General features: G+C 46.5%; 1 protein-coding gene and 1 long non-coding RNA gene across 4 annotated transcripts in view; one reads left to right on the forward strand and one right to left on the reverse strand.

Annotated features, from left to right (window-relative positions):
- EXOC6B (exocyst complex component 6B) overlaps positions 1–20,118 on the forward strand; it is a 1,580,787-nt gene that overhangs the window by 109,807 nt on the left and 1,450,862 nt on the right. The gene's annotated exons all lie outside the window — the stretch shown is intronic.
- Positions 4,189–20,118, reverse strand: part of LOC144817728 (uncharacterized) — an 891,613-nt gene continuing 875,683 nt past the window's right edge. For both annotated transcript variants that reach the window (XR_013606961.1, XR_013606962.1), the window contains one exon: positions 4,189–5,131. This is a non-coding gene — a long non-coding RNA (uncharacterized LOC144817728). The remainder of the gene's footprint in view (positions 5,132–20,118) is intronic.

A 20,118-nucleotide genomic window follows, 5' to 3' on the forward strand; every position in this document is an offset into this window, starting at 1 on the left:
GCAGAGGAAGCATGTACAGGCCTCGAGGGAGCTACTCGCCCACTTGCTATGACGAGTCAGATTTTATCAGGTAGAGCTATTTTTAGCACTTACTTGTCTGTTCTGGTGAGTGAACTTAAGCTTGAAGCAAGAGGCGTTCTGTTCATTCAGAAAGTGAATGAGCAATAAAGATGCCTTTAAATCTTGTTTTTTTCTGGACACATGGCTGTCTGCTCACAGACAGAGGCCAAATGTCAGTTTGTCTTTTTACTAATTGTTTCTTATTTTATCTTGGTAAATGGTGTTTACTTTTCTTTCTGTCATTACAGTTAGAGGTTTTTGTCAAGTGAGCTGTCTGACAGCCATTGTGAATCAAAAGGCTTCAAGATGTCAGTTTTCAAAATATATCAGGAATTACGAAAGAACATTTTTTTTTGTAATTCAGAAGTGTGATGCAAACAAATACTTAAATAGGAGGGAAACAAATCAGAACACTTTATACCGCTACGGCCCTCGCCCTCACAACAAACATCAAGGCGCTCTCATGCTCAATCCAATTTAGGGCGGCCCAGCTCACAGTATATCTTCTGAAATTGATAGGCTCGACCAAAAAAGGAAAATCATTTTGCATAAACTAAAAGCCAACACTGCTGGTCGATTTGCGAGAAAGGTAAAGACGACTCCTATTTGCAATATAGAGAGGTGTCATGACGAAATCATATGCACTCCCCTTTGGAAATAAGATCGATAGACAAACTATCCCTTCCAAAAGCGAAATATAGCAGTGGCCCACACCAATTTCGGTACTTAGGGATACAAGTGTATAGAAACCAGCAGGACCTCATCGAAGGGAATTTGCAAAATGCAATGGGATCATTGAGGGCTCTTTTTACCTTCTGGACTTCCCTACCTCTCTCAGTTGCGGGAAGACTAGCAATATCTAAAATGGTGATGCTCCTGCGTCTACTCTATTTGTTTACGAACCTACCAGTAGTGATTTGCAAAGCCATCTTCCAAACACTGAACACGTTACTACATTACTAACTAATCTAATGTGGGACACAGGCCATCGAAGCATTAGCGTAGCGAAGCTGCAACTCCCGTCAGATGCCGAAGGGATGGGGGCAGCCTTCACAAACCAAATGATCCCACAAGGTACACTGCACAAGTTGTTATGCCCAGGTAGCACTGTTCCACGTTCTGCTCAAATGCTTTTCCAGGTCTGCAATCGCTTATTGGAAACAAGCATTAAAATACACAACCAATATTCCAACATACGCTCCTAACATACCACTCCTGGGCATCCCCACCAATATAGGAAACCCTCACTAGTTGCAAACTAGCCCCCTGGACACAGGCAGGAGTTACTACGGTGGGAGACCTCTTTGGAGAGGGGATGCTGCTGTCACAGACAGACTTTACAAACGAACAAGGGATCACAGGAGAACGATTTTATAATTCACGCCAACCTGGTACGATACATTAAGAGGCACTGGGCACCCCAAGGATGGGAACCCACCACGAACGAAACAGTTTGTCTAATATACCTTATGGGAACGGGTTGACCGATAACCCGCTGGTTTTATCTTGGAATCTGTACTCCCCAACCGTCTTCTTTGACCCTGATGTCAACAAACCACTCTCGGATAAAGAGTGAAAAACAAGACTGGAATATTCCAAATGAGTATCTAACAATACACTATTAAAATGTATCAAGTTTATGAGAACTCGATGGGCATACCTAACACCACATAAGTTGCACTCTATCTACCCTAGCGTGGCGGCGGCCTGCCCTAGGTGTACTGAGCAGGACGCAGACCTAATCCACATGATATTGACTTGCAATGGGTTGCAAGAGCACTGGGGAAAGGTAATTGCTACCCTGGGAGAGGCTGTGGGAGACATGGGCTGGCAAACAGCAGAAACGTGCAGCTTAGGTCTCGACCAACGACGAAAGGGACACGAGGTGCAGGCCGCATTTGCAGATCTAGCCCTTATCCTAGCGAAAAGAGGTATCACGAGGAGATGGAAATCACCATCACCCTCCAAGATGCAATGCTCGAAAGGTGGGGTTTAGCGGAAAGTGTAGCTATTAGTAGAGAGGAACGCAGAGGACTGCGGAAGAGGCCCATAGCCATGAGCTGGGATGCCCTATTAGAAACCTTCAAATCATCTGACGTATTCAACCCCTAGCGGTAGCATTGCAACCCTGCTTGAGTCCCCCACAACCAAAACTGAGATCCCCCCCTTCCACACACCCCCACCCAGGGGCCTGAGTAGGAGGTTCACCTCGGACTCCGTACCTGTTGATGCAAGAGATCATCTCCACACTCACTATCAACGCGAAACCTATATACCCAAAAACGGTGTATACCAAGTACCCGACCCCTTCAAAGACTGCGACCCATGTAACTACATGGTCACCCTAACACGCAATGTCCAGTCAGTAAAAAATTGTCAATTTTGCGCCCGTCAGCAGGGGAGGTGGGAGGGATGTTCTGGTATTTTATTGTTCCTTTCTTTTTTTCAATATCACTTCAATGGAATACTCTGACGTCATTATAGGATGGATAACAAGTGGTGGCCTCAAACAAAGGCTAAGCCAGTCCTTGTCTTGAACACTATATGATTGAATGTGCTGATACCTGGCAAGAATAATCTACAATTGTAAAAATCGAGCTGCCACAACCTGTACGACTACTACCACGCCGTAGAAACCGAGTGTGTTATAACCTACTGAAAACGAATGCAATTTGTTTTAAAAAATGCATTAAAAAATAGAGAGGCCGGCAGCACAACCACACACTTGTTTCGTGCCTTGTCTGTGAACCTCAAGCCCTCTTCCTTGCCTATTCACTGAACGTCGTTACTCTTTTAGATAACACAACAGTAAAATAACAACGAAAGCGTCTCTTTTCCTTGGTGTGATAAAAAAAAATCACCAGTGTAGCTAAAATACCAAAATACCCTATCCAATTCTGCATTGAAGTATGCTAAATAAATCCACTGGGTTCAGAGGGTAATTGGAGTCAAGCAAGCTACACCACTTGTACTTGATTTGTGTGGCAGTAAACGTTACTCTCGAGCCTTCACGCTGAGTAACCGGCGCAGCGAGACCACAACCTAATTACAAGCAAACTAATTACGGTGCTTCGCCGTTAAGGGGATTTGCATAATCTTCATTCACAAGAAGGAATTAAATTGTCGAAAGCTTCAACCTAAAGTACAACGAAGCTGCCACTAGATGGCAGTGTTGTTCCACAAATCATGCTGCTTCTCAACCCTTGCGTAGGTAATACCGTGGGGTTATAACACATATCTTGGCGTCTGAACAGATAGTTCTGCTTCCCCCTTCACGAGATCGGTGGACAGAGGGCCTCAGATTTCAGTCATTTGCTTCTTACTGATGTTTAAAGCCAACTCTGTTTTTATTGATCTGTTCGTCTGCTGCACTGTTCTTCTCCACTCAAGCTGGCCCCAGACTGCTATAGAAAACAGATGTATGCCATTTATATCAAGAAAAGAGAAGTAAGGTGGAAGAATTTTTTGTTTAAAGTTATAGATGGAAACATTTTCAAAGTGAACCCATTATTATTGTTTATTATCATCATACGTCAGAAAATGTAAAAATAAATAAAAACCAATGAAAAGCAGTCTCACGAATCATTCAGAGCGATTGTTTGCTACGTTTTGTGACATTACGCTACTGAGTTGTGTGGCATTCGTGTTGCAGAATCAATGATGCTACTGATCAACGAAGCCTTAGGCTTGTAACTCACCTCGAAGGTCCATACCTCCTGCCTCTGAGGTGTGCTGAGCCTTGAGACCCCTTCTGTTGGTGTGAGATCTTCAGTGATAGATGCTTTAGCTCCACCACTTTTGGCAGAGATTCCTCTTCGACTGGTGCCAAGGACCCAGTTAGTGCAAAACCCTGCATTTCTGATGTGCTGCATTTAACATGTAAAGTTTAGAAGTGATGCTGGTGCATGGGGGGTGTCGCTGCACCAGCACACAGAGAGAGGAGTGATGTGGAGCACCAGCAGTGGAACCGACCAGACCAGATTCAAGTTCTTTAATTTGGACTCATTTCATTTCCAAGGGCTGCACTTCAGAGAAGGTAAGTGCGCATGTCACTGCTCGAGGGTGCTCATCGATTACAAATGTGTGAGGGGAGTGTTCCAGGTAAGTTCCTCCACACGCTCAGCCTTTTATTCGCTTTTATTGTCTATCTCAGGTATACAAAGTATGGAGGCCATTGACAAGCATCCGACACCTCCCAACTCGCCTCCTCTGTCTCCCAACCACAGAACCCCCACTATCAAACAGTAATTGTAACTCCAAATAGGATAATATCTGGCAACAACTCTACATCTCCTCCTTTTATAACAAACATCAGGAAAAAATAAATGTACTATAATATAATGTATATACAATTCTAATAAACATTTTGTAAAAGTACCAATTACATTTTCCAGGTGTGAAAATCTTTCAAATAACCTGGTTTCTTAGAAATAAGTCCCGTTATAGTTGCAACTTATTCTGCACCGTCTTCAGAACTATTGCATTCCTGAACTCCACCTGATCCGCAGAAGGTTGACTCGCCCTCAGTTAATTCACGTGAGATAGGATCCAGCGGGTGAATCCCTTCATCCTTGACAACACAGAGCCCCTCATTTGTTTACCTTGTGAATCGTTTTGTGAGTCCTCTTGAAACACGGTTGGATTGCATTCCATGTGATGTTGCTCATTACCAGTTTGTTTGTTAGGCAAAGAAAAATAAACTTTCAAATCATCAGGTTCATATAATTTCTTATTACAATGTTTTTTAAAAAAATCTTTCAGAGGAACCAGATTTCTAATTGACCACCACCTGCCATCGAAGGTTGGCCGAACATTTTTTAACTTTAACCACCTGGTTCGGACCACGAAACTTAAACTCACTTTTCCAGTCATGTTTTTTAACATAACCCACGTACCTCTTTGTAACTCGTTAATAAACAATCACTTATTATCATCATGATGAGCTTTGATTTTATGTTGAGCATCTCTTACTTTAGAATTCGCGACATCATAATCCACTTGGTCCTCAACCAACTTGCCTGTTTTGCTCTCCAACCATTTAGGAATTAGTTTAGGAACAGCAGATCCACTGCTAAGCAACAAAAAAAGGAGATACCCCCGTTAAAGAATTGTTGTGATATGCTTACATTTTCTCTCTGACAAATCAAATTACATCAATACCACATGTTGAAACCGTCTGACTACCTTCCTTTAGAAATTTGTTCGCTCTCTCCACAGCTCCATTTGCTTGAGGGCTATATAATGACACAATATGATGCTTAGTAAAAACAATTCTTAAAAACCGCGCCATTCTTTCTTAAAATGAACTGCACACCATTATCAGTAACCAATTCCAATGGTGCCCCTTCAACTGCAAACACATTTGGTTAAGACGGCTAATGTCACTCGAGTTGTCATACTGTCCACAAAGTCATAACAGATCCACTTTGAAAAGTAATCTGCCAATACAATCAAGTGGAGAGGTGTGGCTCACTGGTTAGAGGCGGCAGACCCGGGAGCAGAGGACGGCCCGGGACCAGGGTTCAATTCCCGACGCGGCAGGGTCTTGGACCAGGGTCAACGGACTCGATAATTCTCGCCTCGGTGCCTACTCTAACTGGGAATCACACTCGGCAACTCTGGGCATTAGCTTGCCTCATCTCCACAACGGCCCCCCACATGCGCCGGGGATGCCTGGTTTCACCTTGGAGATACCCAGTAGGGACCATCTCACTGGGAAAGCCAGGACGGGTTCCCCAGCGGTCTACAGCGCAGAGATACTCCTTCGGGAGTCGATTCTAGCGCTTTAGAAACCCACAATCAGTCAATCAATCAATCAAGTACCTCTGATGCACAGGTAACAACGTAATGAGCCCAGCAAAATCTAGTGCCAGTTTCTGCAATGGTGCATCAGGCAAAGGTAATGGTATCATAGGAGTGTCACACATTTTCCTGTGTTTATTAAACGATAAACACTTGTCACATCTTTCCGCAAATTCCTCCACACACTTATCCATTCCTGGCCACCGAAAGGATTGTCTCAATCGTTTCTTTTTTGAGGTAGAACCTAAATGACCTGTGTGAGCTAGTGAAACAATGGTATTCCTCATATTGTAAGGTGGAACAAAGGTATCCCCCTTAGTAAAATATTATTCCCAGTCGTCAGTTCATTGGCAATTTGAAAAAAAGCATTTTAGTTCACGTTGCACTTTTTGTTTACGTGAGGCCACCATTTCACAACAAAGACAAACACCTTCAACGAGTTATCCTGTTCACAAGCTTTAGACCAATCATTTCCCTCAATTCAACCATGACGCTGTTTAGAAACATGTACACCCGCATCAACACACCCACCTTTGAACATATCCAATTCTTCTGTATCCTCCGCCACTGGCAGATTAGACAAACAATCTGCCGTACAGTCAGCCAAGCCTGCAATGTACCTCACTTCAAAATGGTATTCTTCTAACTTCAACAGAATGCAAATGCGTCTTGACATTCCTTTGCCACCTAACAGAAAGATAAGGTGTGTGATCTGTACACTAAATGAAATGTGTTTCCCACACGTTTTGAATTTTTCATTGCCCCAGGCACACGCCAACGCCTCCCTCTCAACAGTGCTGTGCCTTCTTTCAACTTCTAAAAGCACCCTTGATGCAACTGCAGTGGTGCCTTCCACCCCATTCACTGTCTGACATAAAACCGCTCCAATGCCATTGCACTTGCATCAACCTTGACAGTGATTTCAACTCCTCATACATCCGTTTTCAAGTCTGGCACATTCATTAGTATGTTTTTTATACCCTGAAACGCTTTATCCTCAAATTCACCCCACATAAATTTCTCCTTTTTCCACAACATTTTGGAAGAGGTTCCATAATAATAGCAAAGCCATCTACAAACCTGGAATAATAATCCAAAAAACCACAATGAATTTAAATTCATCATTATAGTTGAGGGTCGGTAATGCTCTGAGGAGATCTTTTTTAGGCAAGGCACCCTCAGAGGTGATCCGGTGACCTATGTATTCAATCATATTCGTAAGAAATGTGCACTGCTCTCTTGCTACTGTCTTACCTCTTTCTTCAAAATACTCAATACCTTGTCCTGGATCATGTTGAGTTCCTCCACTGTGATCTCATAGACTAAAATGTTGTCCTGGAATGCTTGCACTCCACTCACATCCTTGAATAAACAAAACCTACATTTCTGAATAACACTAGCCACTGAGGCTAGCACAAATGGTAGTCTAAAAAATGTATACGCACGGAACTATGTAATAAATGCTGTCAACATCTGCAATTTTTCATCCAACATAATTTGAAGGTATGCTGCTTTCAAATCTATATTGCTAAAAAAAACTTCGCTCCTCCTAACTTTGTCAGCAGCTCCTAAATTTTAGGTAAAGGATGTTATTCTACCACAATGTTCTTATTGAAAGAAAGTTAATCAGCGCACATCCTAATTTGTCCTCCCTATTTTTTGTAACCAATACATTCACACGAACCCACTCAGCTGCATTCACTGGTTCAGTAACTTTACTTTGACATAACTCAGCCATCTATTCCCTTAATTCATCTTTTACAGTCCACTCCTCACTTTATGAGCCACTGGTATAGCATTCTCTTTCAACACAATCTGATGCTGACATCCCTTCACTTCCCCAATTCTATCAGAAAACACACAGGGATACTTTTTCAAAATGTAGTCCAGATTCTCTGACTTATTCTCAGTTAGCAGTGCCGGGTTGTCGGTACCAGGTCTTTAGATAATTCCTAACCTACCCTGATCCACACTGCCCATGACGTTCTTACCTTTTACTGCCACATATATTTTAGTCAAAATCTCTCTCCCTGCAAAATGTTTCTTGTCCTCCAAGAAACCAAATGTTTACATTTCAACATCTCCAGAAGCTACCACCATTATGTCTGTCTGTTTGAAATAATTGTTACACTAATAAACTTTGAATGTGTTTTAAGACTTCATCTTGATTGGGATCCAGAACCCGCCATAATTTTAATCCCCTTATCACCAATACTGACTGAAGAAAAATGACCTTTCTTATAAGCAATATCCTCTTTGCTTGCCTCTGAATCAATTCTTTTGTGCTCTTTGACTTTAACTGTTAAAATAACTTTAGTAAATTCCTCACATATATCTTGCTCATCAGCGTGTTGTACGCAATTGTTCTTAAATGGAGTACCACTCTTACAAACCCTCACGAAATGTCCAACTTTTTTACACTTAGTGCATTTTCTACCTTGGGCTGGACAATTAACATTGTTCCCTAAATGTGCATTTGACCCACACCTAAAAGAAACTCTTGTAAAGGTTTTGTTGAATTTAGGTCTCGCTTTGTTCACTACATTCACACCCATACTATCTTTACTTTTACCAGCAATCAACTTAACCGATCTCACCGATCTTTCAATCCCTCTGGGTATCTTTATAATTTGTTCTAACTTGGGATCCGTGCAACAAAGTAGATGTTCCTGCACTTTTTTTCAACATACAATTTAATCTCTCATATATTGTTTAACAGAAGTCTCAAAATTACCATTTTAACACAACACTAGGTTCATCTTCAAAGTGCTTTTCAAGCCGTTTGACTGCTTTAACCCCTTCCATGCTGGTGACGGAACCGCTCGTCACCAGCCTCGGTCTCGCTGTGCTGGTGACGGAGCGGTTCCGTCACGGCCGCTCGGCGCTCCTGCGCGGCGCTGATTTTGCGCCTGCGCTGGACGTTCCATTGAGCGGGCGGGGCCATGACTGAACGGCTCCGTCACAAGCACAGCGCGCCCGAGGCTTGTGATGGAGCGGTTCCGTCACGAGCATGGGAGCGCCGCGTGGCCCCCCCTCTCCCCTAGCGCTGCGGCGGAATTGCCGCCGCAGCGAAAGTGTTAATGTAGACATTCCCTCTCCATGCATTTCTGCATCTCCAGATTCTGCTTCAGTAGGTCTCTTTCAAGCATAAAAGTTAACCTTTTAACACACTAGGTTCATCTTCAAGGTGCTTTTCAAGCCGTTTGACCGCTTTAATGTAGAAATTCACCCTCCCTGCATCTCCAGATTCTACTACAGTAGGTCTCAACTTTGGTAAGTTGTCAAAAATATTTTGTGCTTCCGATCTCAAATAATTGAATAAAATATACGTTTCCTGGCCGGTGTAAAATTAACTCCATCAATAGCCACTGTATAATTTTGAAAAACTCTTATCAATACTTCCACTTGCGAGCAGGGTTCCCTTGATTCTGTAATTTTTTTTTATATATACTGGTTGTTGTACACTGCTGGTGCTGGCCATGTTCCTGGATGTAGCACAACATAAACAGTATGCAGCCCAAAGCAATATTTCTTAATAAAAGTACTTGCTAGCTGAAACAATAGTTAAAATTATTTGCCAGGTAGGAACAATTCGACCTTATCGCCTAAACCATGCGTTATAATTCACACACGTTTTACTTGTGGTGCCAAAATGCTAATGACGTGCCTCTGATGAGAAATCCACAATCTGCTGTAATGCCTCACACACTGCAAAAAAATGGCCGCCGTACATTGACTACATTGCGCACGCTACGCACATGACATTGAGCGTCTTTGACAGTGTGTGTCCAGGAACGTTGCCTTACCTAAGCGTCACACATAACCAGCCAATAACTGTATGAGCAGTTGCTCCCTCACTATAACTCCGGTACAAGCAGAGCAAAGCACAGCTCAAGAAAAAAACCACTGCTACATCTTCCAACCTGACCAACGTCCTCTGTACCTGGCAGATTTGTGCACAGTGGGCTCCTGAAACGAATGTCGCAGTTAGTCGTAACGCGCTCACTAATCTAGACTTAAGCTCTTATCCCGCTCGTCACCATATGTTCCAAGTAAGTTCCTCCACACGCTTAGCCTTTTATTGCATATTTCACGCATACCAAGTATGGAGCCCATTGACAAGCATCCAACACCTCCCAACCACTGAAACCCCGATGAACATTTCAATAGACTTGAGCTCCCGTGCCTCATCTCGTGCCACACCAAGCTTGTCTGCACATATCTAACAGTAATTGCAACGCTAAAGAAGCTAATAATACCTGGTGAAAACTCTGCAACAGGGAGCTTTAATTTCAGCCCATTTCCAACTTTCACAAACTATGGATATGCAGTCCAGGCCAAAAGCAGCACAGCATTTCTGAGGATAGGATACTTCAAGGGCGACAAAGCTCTGGTGGACCATTCATCTATCAGAAGTCAGGATGGAAAGGAAATGAAGCAGGGTCAGGCCCAGGCCTATCCTGAATTCTGAAATGACTGGGCCAGCAAAACTTCTACAGCAGCCTCTGCACTCACCAGTGAAGAGATCCATTCTCTGCCTCTTTTCTGTTGCTCCAAGTGCCTCTCACATCAAAGGTAATCTTGCCAAGCAGGTACCAGCGCATGGAGTGGCAATGCTGCAGAACTAAAGTCTCCAGTCCCAGATAATGGTAGGCAGATAGATTTTATAAGTTATTTATCTAGGACTGTAAACAGTAATTCCTAATTGACTGATACCTGCTTCAGCTACGCACTACGCAAGAGATGTTGGAACAAAGCTGGTGTTAGGCCCCAGTCATCCGTGTGCTTTCTGATGGAAACTTCTACTTACAGATTCCCCACCTCTTAAATATCTAACCAGGCACCGTACTGGTCTGGAAAACTTTTTTCTATAGCTCTATTTTGACGGTGAGTCATATTGACCCCATAAGTGATGTCCATGCGACATCATAGTAGCTCTAAAACCACCCACTGTCCAAGAACATTAGTTCCCCTTTTCTGCACCTTAGAAGTGATCCGGAGCTCTCACAGAATTTGTTTTCTACACAAGATTCTTGTTCAGTCAGCAAGTGCAAAAGCGAAACTATCACGCCAACGCGGTTGTGTCAAGACACTGCGAATCAGATGTTAGTGACCATTTTTGATGGCTTGAGCCAAGGATGACCGGAGAGGCTTGCTCAAGTCATGGTTGAGGTCACTGGGGTCTTCGACATCCAGGTCATCCTGGCACAAGCACAAAAAAATAGGAGACATAGTAGCTGGAAGAAGAGGTAAGACGCCACAATGTTCTTCTCAACACCCCTCCTTTCCCACCTCAAACACCCCTGTCCCTACCCAGGCTTCTTTTCAGAGCCAGAGCTGGTCATTATCCCAACTCCTATATAGCCGGCGCTTCTTGTGTCCGCGCAGCTGTGGAGCCCGGGCGTTTCTGCCACCTCCATGCCTGGCACTCAGCCCTCTCTCGACTGCATGGTCCCGGTCCGCACCGTACCTGAATTCAATGTTCCAGAAAGGCTGTGGTCCCCGCTGGTGTTTCTTTTGGATTCTCTTGTGGACTCTTGCTAATGGATCTTCTCTCTGTGCCTTCTGTCACTTTCATGCCCCAGTCAGTGTCCCCGTTTAGACATATGATGCCATCAACTGCACCAACCCTCATCCCAGATCCAACGCCATTAACATCGACAAAGATACCAACAAAAAAAATTCCACTGACTTCACAGCCTTTTGATACAGCTGAGCGGTCGAGATTAGATACCCAACACATCCTGGAGGGGCAGCAACATAGGCAGAAACATTACTCTGTGTATCACCTCTTTGGTACAGATTCCGACCAGGAGGAGACTGGTTTCTCATGATGATCTTGAGGGTTTTCAAAGACTGGCTGATGCCAGTGGGCTTTACACCTTGCCCGAGTTAGAATACCTGGACAATTCAGACTCGCTCCCACTAGGTTCTGCTTTCTACCATGCCATTATCAGAAAGCAGCACACACATTAGAATTACCTCTGTCCTGTATAAAGACCAAGTAAATCATTTAAAAAAAGGTCCCATATCCTGCCCACTCAGCAAAACCTCTGCTTCCTTTCATTGAAGACCTGCTTGATCCTGTCCTAGCTATCTGGGCAAAGTCATCGTCTACTGCAACTGTTCACAGAACCATAGCCGGTAGATACAGACCAGCACTGGGTGACCCTGAGTTTCTCTTTCAGCACTCTTCCAGGTTATGTTTGCCTCTTCAACCTCCAGATTAGCAGCTGGCAACTTCCCTACGACTCCGGTCGACAGTGTACAAGTGGTTGGAAGCGTGGTCCAAAAAGATGTTCTTGCCTCGGGGCCTAGCCCTGAAGTCACTAAACGCCACATGTCTCCTAGGCAAATACATTAACACCTTATGGAGTATCACCAGCCTCATAGCATCGATACTGCCTGACAATGTACAGTCTTTACTTCATGGACATTATTCCTGATAGTCAGGCTGCTGCGGGTCAGGCCTGCCAGTCAGGCCTCAACACTGCAGATTTTGTTATCAGAGGTTTGACAACTACAGCTGTGCACAGTACGCATGGCTTAGAACATCAGAATTATCTAATGATTTCCAGTTTTAGACTACTGGGCCTTCCTGTAATGGCTCCAAAAAGGTTCAAAACTGATTTGCATTTGGCTGGGTCCAAACGATGGTGGCATGATGAGCAAAAGAATGATGGATTCAACCCAGCTCTCTTGACTGGGGGCGTGTGGTTGAAAAGCTTCTGCCTTCCATCCATCATCTTGTTGTGTCTGCTGTGTTCGTCCTAAGTGGCCAAAGGTATGCCCCGACGTGGGAACCGTACTCAACGGGCCACTGAATTCAAGCTAGCCTGGCTGATGAGGAGTAATACCCCGAAACCGGTCCCAGGATGCTGATTTCCTGTCCAGGGAGTACCTGGCCTGGCAGTTCGAGCTGGACTGGTCCCATGGGTAGCAGGGTGAAGACTCAATGCATGTGGCAGGTGAGCAAAAAACTATGGATTTAACCCAGATCTGTGCGTTATGGTGAATGTTTGACAATGTTCAGTATTACGTCAGTCATCTTTTTGTGTTGCTACCTCCGAAACGTTGTTTGAAGCAGTCAGGCGCCTGGAGGAATATTCAAGAGGTGACGAATCTGCAGGAAGATATAGTATCCACCCGAGAAATCACTGCCAATGGTTAGTAACTTGTTTTTTTCTCATCAAACTAGGCCGGTCTCATGTTTGCAAAGTCCGCATTAGCAATACATGACGGGTTGAGTGTCAAGTGTAGTTCACAAAGAGCAACATGCAAAATTGACTGTTTTCAGGAAGCATGCTCTGTATCTCCTCAGCATGAGTATCCCTGCTTTTGCCGAGCATCAGCAGTCAGAAGAACCGTAACATCATGTGTATGTAAATCCTTGGGCAGGGTGAGCACAGGATTACAAAGAGTGAATCCTCTAAGGCAACCATCTGTGGCCAAAGGGCTCCCTGTGACAGCTGATGACAGCAGTGGTGTCATCCTCTCTGCTCTACACAGAGATAACATAATCCTGCTTTAGCACAACTTCAGCAAGAGCAATTAACATGGAGTGAACATGTCAACCACTTAGCCATGCGTCTGGTGCATGACCTTGCAGCATGTTTTGATGGAGTGAGCCTTAGTATCGGTCATAGAAGATGTATAGAAAATGTACATCTGTGTAAAGAATGTTGCATACAGATGAAGGCGTTTAGAGCCTTTGGACAGGCCGGTATGTGACCACGGCTTTGGTGCATGTCTTGGCAGCATGAAAAAGGGGTGTGAAGGCCGTTAAGGGGACTACGTAAAGACAGTTCACAGAGGGATAGTTCTAAAGACAGAATTAGCAATTATATGAGGGGCGTGTGTTAAGTGTGACCAGGTGTGTGAGGGACTTGCATAGAACCAGTGTGAGAGGCATGTGTAGAAAAGGAGTGAGCAGCTGGGCGAAGGTCATGATGTAACAGAAAACAATCCTTGTTGATTGAGACCCAGGAGACACATCTCAGGCCATGGTTGTCTGGTGCCCAGCCTTTCAAAGCCTAGCAAAGCACACTGCAGGGGGGCAGGAAAAGTAATTACGTTGTGCCTTCTTTTCTTTTGAATGAAATGTTACAGATGACATATTAAGCCCCCCAAATAAACAAAGCCCTCCGAAAACATACTTGTCAAAAGGAATCTATCTTTTCCACTTCAAGGTCGAAGGAAAACCTGTTTCTCATTTGTTATTCACGATGATGGACATATCATTGCACAGTGAATTAACAGCTTAAAAATGTCAGAGGTGTGATATGAAGTCTTGGTTGAAAGAAAAAGTATCTGTACTAATTGAAGGAAAATATACTTACTATAATGTATAAAACAAAAAACTTTGAATTTTTTTGTTTGTGCATGCGACCTAAAATGCTGTTTGCTATAAAAGGACAATAGACTTGACTTAACAACTGTTTGTGAAGGAAGAGCCATTAAAACCAATTACATAAACACACATCCCTCAAGAAAGTCGCATCATCTGATTATGGAATCATTCAGATGAACTGCTTATGCCCATCCGCATATCTTTAATTTGGCATCAATTCTAAACCTAATTGGGGTAGACTCTCGAGTCTTTGAATATTTCAAGAGTACCTCTTCAGAACATCCTTATAGGCCTCATTTTTTTTTTTAAATTTACTTTGGAAAATGCGCTGCAAAATGGCCCTTTTGCTTTCTGTTGAGTTCCCTTTCAAACAGTTAACCTTGCTCCTGTTACTCACTCGCCGAGTGCAATTCAAAACAAAAGTTTAGGTCTCACCACTATTACATTTCACCAGTTGCTACTGGAGCCCAGGGCGCCACCATCTGCAGGCTGCCCTTGAGGCTCTGAATCCGCCTGCATATCTCAGAAGGCCCCATTAGTCAAGTGTACAGGCTTAGTCCCCCATGTTAAATACAAAATAATTAACGTTCTTGAGCATTTTTTGGTTCAATTCTAAATGAAGTACAATTAGAAAAAATAGGAATAAAAAAAAAATTGTTGGTCTAGCATCATAGATGTAGGGGATGTATATATTATGTAGGAATTTGGTGCATAAGTGTAGGAAAGTGCCTCTTTTTTTACATGGTTGCCCCCACACTTTTTGCCTAATGTTGATGCACTTTGACTGAGTGTGCCATGCGCTCCTGCCAACCAGGTACCTAGGGCCTATCTTCTTTCCTTAAAACTGTACCTTGCACTCCAAAATTGGCACCACCCTGGCAACATAGAAGTCCCTTGTAACAGGTGCCATGGGCCCTGTGACCAGGGAAGGCCTCAGAGGGCTGCAGCCACCATTAGAGGCCCTGTACCCTGACATACAGACACACACACTGCCATTGCAGGCTGCATGTTTTGGTGCAGGAAAAGTGAAGAGCCGGCATAGCAAACATCCCTGTGTGTCATGCCTACAGCCACTGCCTCTGGTATAGGTAAGCCACCCCTCTAAAAGGGTGCACTATACCATTGGTGAGGGTGCAGTGGCATGAGCCCTGTACCCCTACAGTGCCTAAGTCCATTCTTGGGCATTGTAAGTGCAGTACAGCCATAAAGAGTATATGGTCTGGGAGTTTGTCATTAGGAACGCCACAGCTTTATAATGGCTTTACTGAAAACTGGGAAATTTGATATCAGACTTCTCAGCACATTAAACCCATACTGATACCACTGTGGGATTTAATTAAAAATGCACTCAGAGGGCATCTTAGAGATATACCCTGAAAAATGGCCTGACTCTAGTGTCCTGGCTGAGTGGCTGATTCAGCTGCCATCAGCAGACATGTTTCTGGACCTCTGGGCCAAGAGCCTGCCGCTCTTGAGGTCCTGAAACAAAGCACATCCTTGGTCGAGGTGCCAAGCCTCCTCCCCCAGGATGGACAGGGTCCACGAAGGGGAAGCTTCAAAGGCTTGCCGCCTTTGTGAGCTGCCCCAGCCATTTGCTGCTCCCAGCTACTGGCCCCTACCGGTTCTGACCCCCACTTTGGGCGGCAGAATTGGCGGGAAAACCAAGATTGGTTTAGCGGTGTGCCAACCTTTGCCAACCCCACCCCTCAGGTGGGGGAGGTGAGGCAAAGCACAACTCTGTCCATGCCATCTTGAAGATGGTGGGACCTAGCCAACCAGAGTGAGGCTTATGCCCTCCTCCCACTGGAGGGTGGCATAATAGGGGGTGTACCCATCCCAAGAAAGAGACCCATTGGTCCCAACCTTTACCTACCTGAAACGCCCCTAAATTTAGTATTTAGGGGCAACCCTGAACCTTGCCTCTTCAGACAAGAAGGACTGAAGAGCTGTGCTGAAGGAAGATGAGGACACCAACAGACTTAGCGGCTAACCCAGCCCTATCGGCCGGTGCCGACCTCGACCGGCTCCAGCGAAATCCCGGTGTGTCCTGCAACCAGCAGCCCCCCAGAACCCGGAGGACCTGCCCTGTCTTCCCAAACCAGACTTTGTCTCCCATGAGCACCGGGTTTGCTCACCAACAGACTCTGGCTCCGGCCAAATCCGCAAGTATGCACCACTCTGCACCCGATGCCCACAGCCTGAATTCGAGTGGCCCAACACCACAAGGATGTCTCCCCGGCGATCCTGACCTGGGGTCTGGTGATCCCTGACATGCCTCGAGTCTCCCGCTGACGCCTGCAGCCCCTTTCAGAGGGAAACAACGATCGTAGTCAGTAAGAAGTATCCGACGCTAAAAGACACTGCTGCACCTTACACCCCATGGCCTTCGGTGACCGAACCGGCGGTGTCCCGGCATCCCACTACATCCCAACTTACCTCTCCAACCGATTGTCACCTCCAGAAGATCTTCGTGCCCGAGCCTGCAGGGTTTGTTCAAACAGAATAATCCCCATTGACAGTACAGGGCACCCGACGCCAAAACATCACCCTGCACCCTGCCACCCTAGTGCCGCTGTAGGTGTACCTTGGGTACTGACTTGAACCCCGTTTTGCCCTGAGCTTAAGTCCAGGAGCTTTGCTCCCTCAACCTTGTGGCCTGGCCATGAGCAGCCACCAAACGGAAGCCCCGACCCCATTGGATAACCTTTGGCTTCAGCACTCTGCACCCAGCTGCCCGGGTGCCGCTGAGGGTGCTTTGAGAGTGAAATCCCTGACCCTTGGGGGGGGCCCTTGTACTAACCCCAGAAAACCACCCCAAAACTTAGTACTTCACGTTAAACCGATAACTTCATTTTCTCCCATAGGATTGCATTGACTGCTTTTCTGTGAATTCTTTTTTTGTGTTGAATTGGAAAATTGTATGAAACCTTAAGAAACTGTAGATTTACACAAACTGATTTACTCACTTTTTATCTAGGAAATGTCCCAGTGTGATAACTAGGCATATCACACTGAGTAGAATAAGTAACTTAAAAAGTAAGCTGAAAAGTAACTTACAAAGTAATCTCAGTAGTAACTGAAAAGTAATTCCAACTGTTTTATGAGCAAGTGACTTACCTGTAACCAATCCAATTGCATTCAACTGAATTCGAACTGTATTTAACTGCATTATTCTTGCAAAGTGCTATTACACTTACCTGTACCAGGCCTGGCTTGGTTCCAGAAATCCAATACAACTAAATCATTTTTTTAGACCAAACATACTCGTCAGAATTCAGTCTTTGAGTGTGTAATATCATTTCTTGCCCTAGTGTGTACAATAAATGCTTAACACTACCCTCTGATAAAGCCTTACTGCTCACCCACACCACCACGAATAGAAAGCAAGATATTAGCTGCTTTAACCTCTGCCTACCTTAGGGGAGCCACTCAATCAATCAATCAAAGACATTTATAGAGCGCACTACTCACCCGGAGGGTCTCAAGGCGCTAGGGGGGGGGTGCTGCTACTGCTCGAACAGCCAGGTCTTGAGCTTCTTCCTGAAGGAGAGGTGGTCCTGGGTCAGGCGGAGGTGGGTCGGAAGGGAGTTCCAGGTCTTGGCGGCCAGGTAGGAGAAGGACCTTCCTCCTGTTGTCGCTCTTCGGATGCGGGGGACGGCGGCGAGGGCGTGGTTGGTCGATCGAAGGTGGCGTTTGGGAGCGTAGAAGTTGAGGCGGCTGTTGAGGTATCCTGGGCCTTGGTTGTGTAGGGCTTTGTGTGCGTGGGTGAGGAGCCGGAAGGTGATTCTTTTGTTGATCGGGAGCCAGTGCAGGTCTCTCAGGTGTCTGGAGATGTGGCTTCTTCTGGGGACGTCGAGGATGAGTCTCGCCGAGGCGTTCTGGATACGCTGGAGTCTCTTCTGGAGCTTGGCGGTGGTTCCGGCGTAGAGGGCGTTGCCGTAGTCCAGACGGCTGGTGACGAGGGCCTTCGTGACCGTCTTCCTGGTCTCGGTGGGGATCCACCGGAAGATCTTACGTAGCATGCGCAGGATGTTGAAACAGGACGAGGAGACGGCGTTGACTTGTCTGGTCATGGAGAGGGAGGAGTCCAGGATGAAGCCCAGGTTGCGTGTGTGGTCTGTCGGTTTGGGTGCGGTGCCCAGGGCGGGGGGCCAGCAGGAGTCGTCCCAGGCGGAGGGCGAGGAGCCCAGGATGAGGACTTCCGTCTTGTCTGAGTTCAGTTTCAGGCGGCTGGTTGTCATCCACTCGGCTACGTCTTTCATCCCTTCGTGAAGGTTGGCTCTGGCGGTGGCGGGGTCGTTGGTGAGGGAGAGAATCAGCTGGGTGTCGTCGGCGTAGGAGATGATGTTGAGGTTGTGTTGGCGTGCGATGGCCGCGAGGGGGCTCATGTAGACGTTGAAGAGGGTGGGGCTCAGCGAGGATCCTTGAGGGACGCCGCAGATGACTCCGGTGGCCTCTGACTTGTACGGTGGTAGACGGACTCTCTGTGTTCTTCCGTCGAGGAAGGAGATGATCCATTCCAGTGCCTTCTCATGGATTCCGACGTTGCTGAGGCGCTGCACTAGGGTGCGGTGGCAGACAGTGTCGAAAGCCAATGAGAGGTCTAGGAGGATGAGGGCCGCTGTTTCTCCGTTGTCCATCAGGGCTCGGATGTCATCAGTGGCAGCGATGAGGGCGGTCTCGGTGCTGTGGTTGGCTCGGAAGCCAGACTGTGAGGGGTCGAGGGATCCATTCATCTCGAGGAAGGTGGCCAGCTGTTTGTTGACGATCTTCTCGATGACTTTGGCTGGAAACGGGAGGAGCGAGATGGGGCGGTAATTCTTGAGTTCGGTGGGGTCCGCTGTTGGTTTCTTTAGTAGAGCGCTGAGTTCGGCGTGCTTCCAGCTCTCCGGGAAGGTGGCGGTGTCGAAGGAGGTGTTGATGATGTCCCGCAGGTGGGGTGCGATGACAGCGTCGGCCTTGTTGAAGACGTGGTGAGGGCAGGGGTCGGTTGGAGATCCGGAGTGGATGGAGTTCATCATGCGGACGGTGTCTTCGGTGCTGATCGGGCTCCAGGCGCGGAGGGTGGTGGTGGGGGGCGGTGGTTCGGTCGTGGCGTGCGTCGGTTGAGTGCTGAAGCTGTTGTGTATGTCCGCGATCTTGTTGTGGAAGTAAGAGGCGAGGGAATTGCAGAGGTCTTGCGAAGGGGTGATGTCGTTGTTTCCGGCGTTGGGGTTGGAGAGCTCTTTCACGATGTTGAAGAGTTCCTTGCAGTTGTGCGCGTTGCTGTCCAGCCGGTCCTTGAATGCAGTTTTCTTGGTGGCGCGGATCAGTTGGTGGTGCTTCCGGGTGGCAAGCTTGAGGGTGGTCATGTTGTCCGGAGTTGGTTCCCTTCTCCAGTCTTTCTCAAGGGTTCGGCAGTTCTTCTTGGAATTCATGAGTTCGTCGGTGAACCATGGGGCCTTCTTGCTGCCGGGTCTGTTGGGCGGGGTCCTCAGTGGGGCGAGTTCGTCCGCGCAGTTGCTGATCCACTTCGTGATGTTGTCAGCGGCCTGGCTGGGGTTCGCTGAGCTGGCGGGAGGGTGCTGGCTCAGGGAAGCGGCGAGCTGGTCGGCTGTGATCTTGTTCCAGCTTCTTCGAGCAACCTGTTGCTGGTGGTGGTGGATCGTCGTTCTTCTGAGGGTGAAGTGGACGCAGCTATGGTCCGTCCAGTGGAGTCCGCTGGTGTGGCTGAAGGTGATGTCTTTGCTGGATGAGAAGACGGCGTCGAGTGTGTCCCCGGCGAGGTGGGTGGGGGTGGACACCAGCTGCTTGAGACCGAGGTTGTCGAGCAGGGTGATGGTGTTGCGGTCGTTGTTGTTCTCCAGGTGGAAGTTGATGTCCCCAGGAGGATGTAGTCGGCGGAGGGGAGGGCGTGCGGGCTGACG

The sequence above is a fragment of the Lissotriton helveticus genome, chromosome 2_1 (assembly GCF_964261635.1).
Source record: "Lissotriton helveticus chromosome 2_1, aLisHel1.1, whole genome shotgun sequence".
NCBI classification, from domain to species: Eukaryota; Metazoa; Chordata; class Amphibia; order Caudata; family Salamandridae; genus Lissotriton; species Lissotriton helveticus.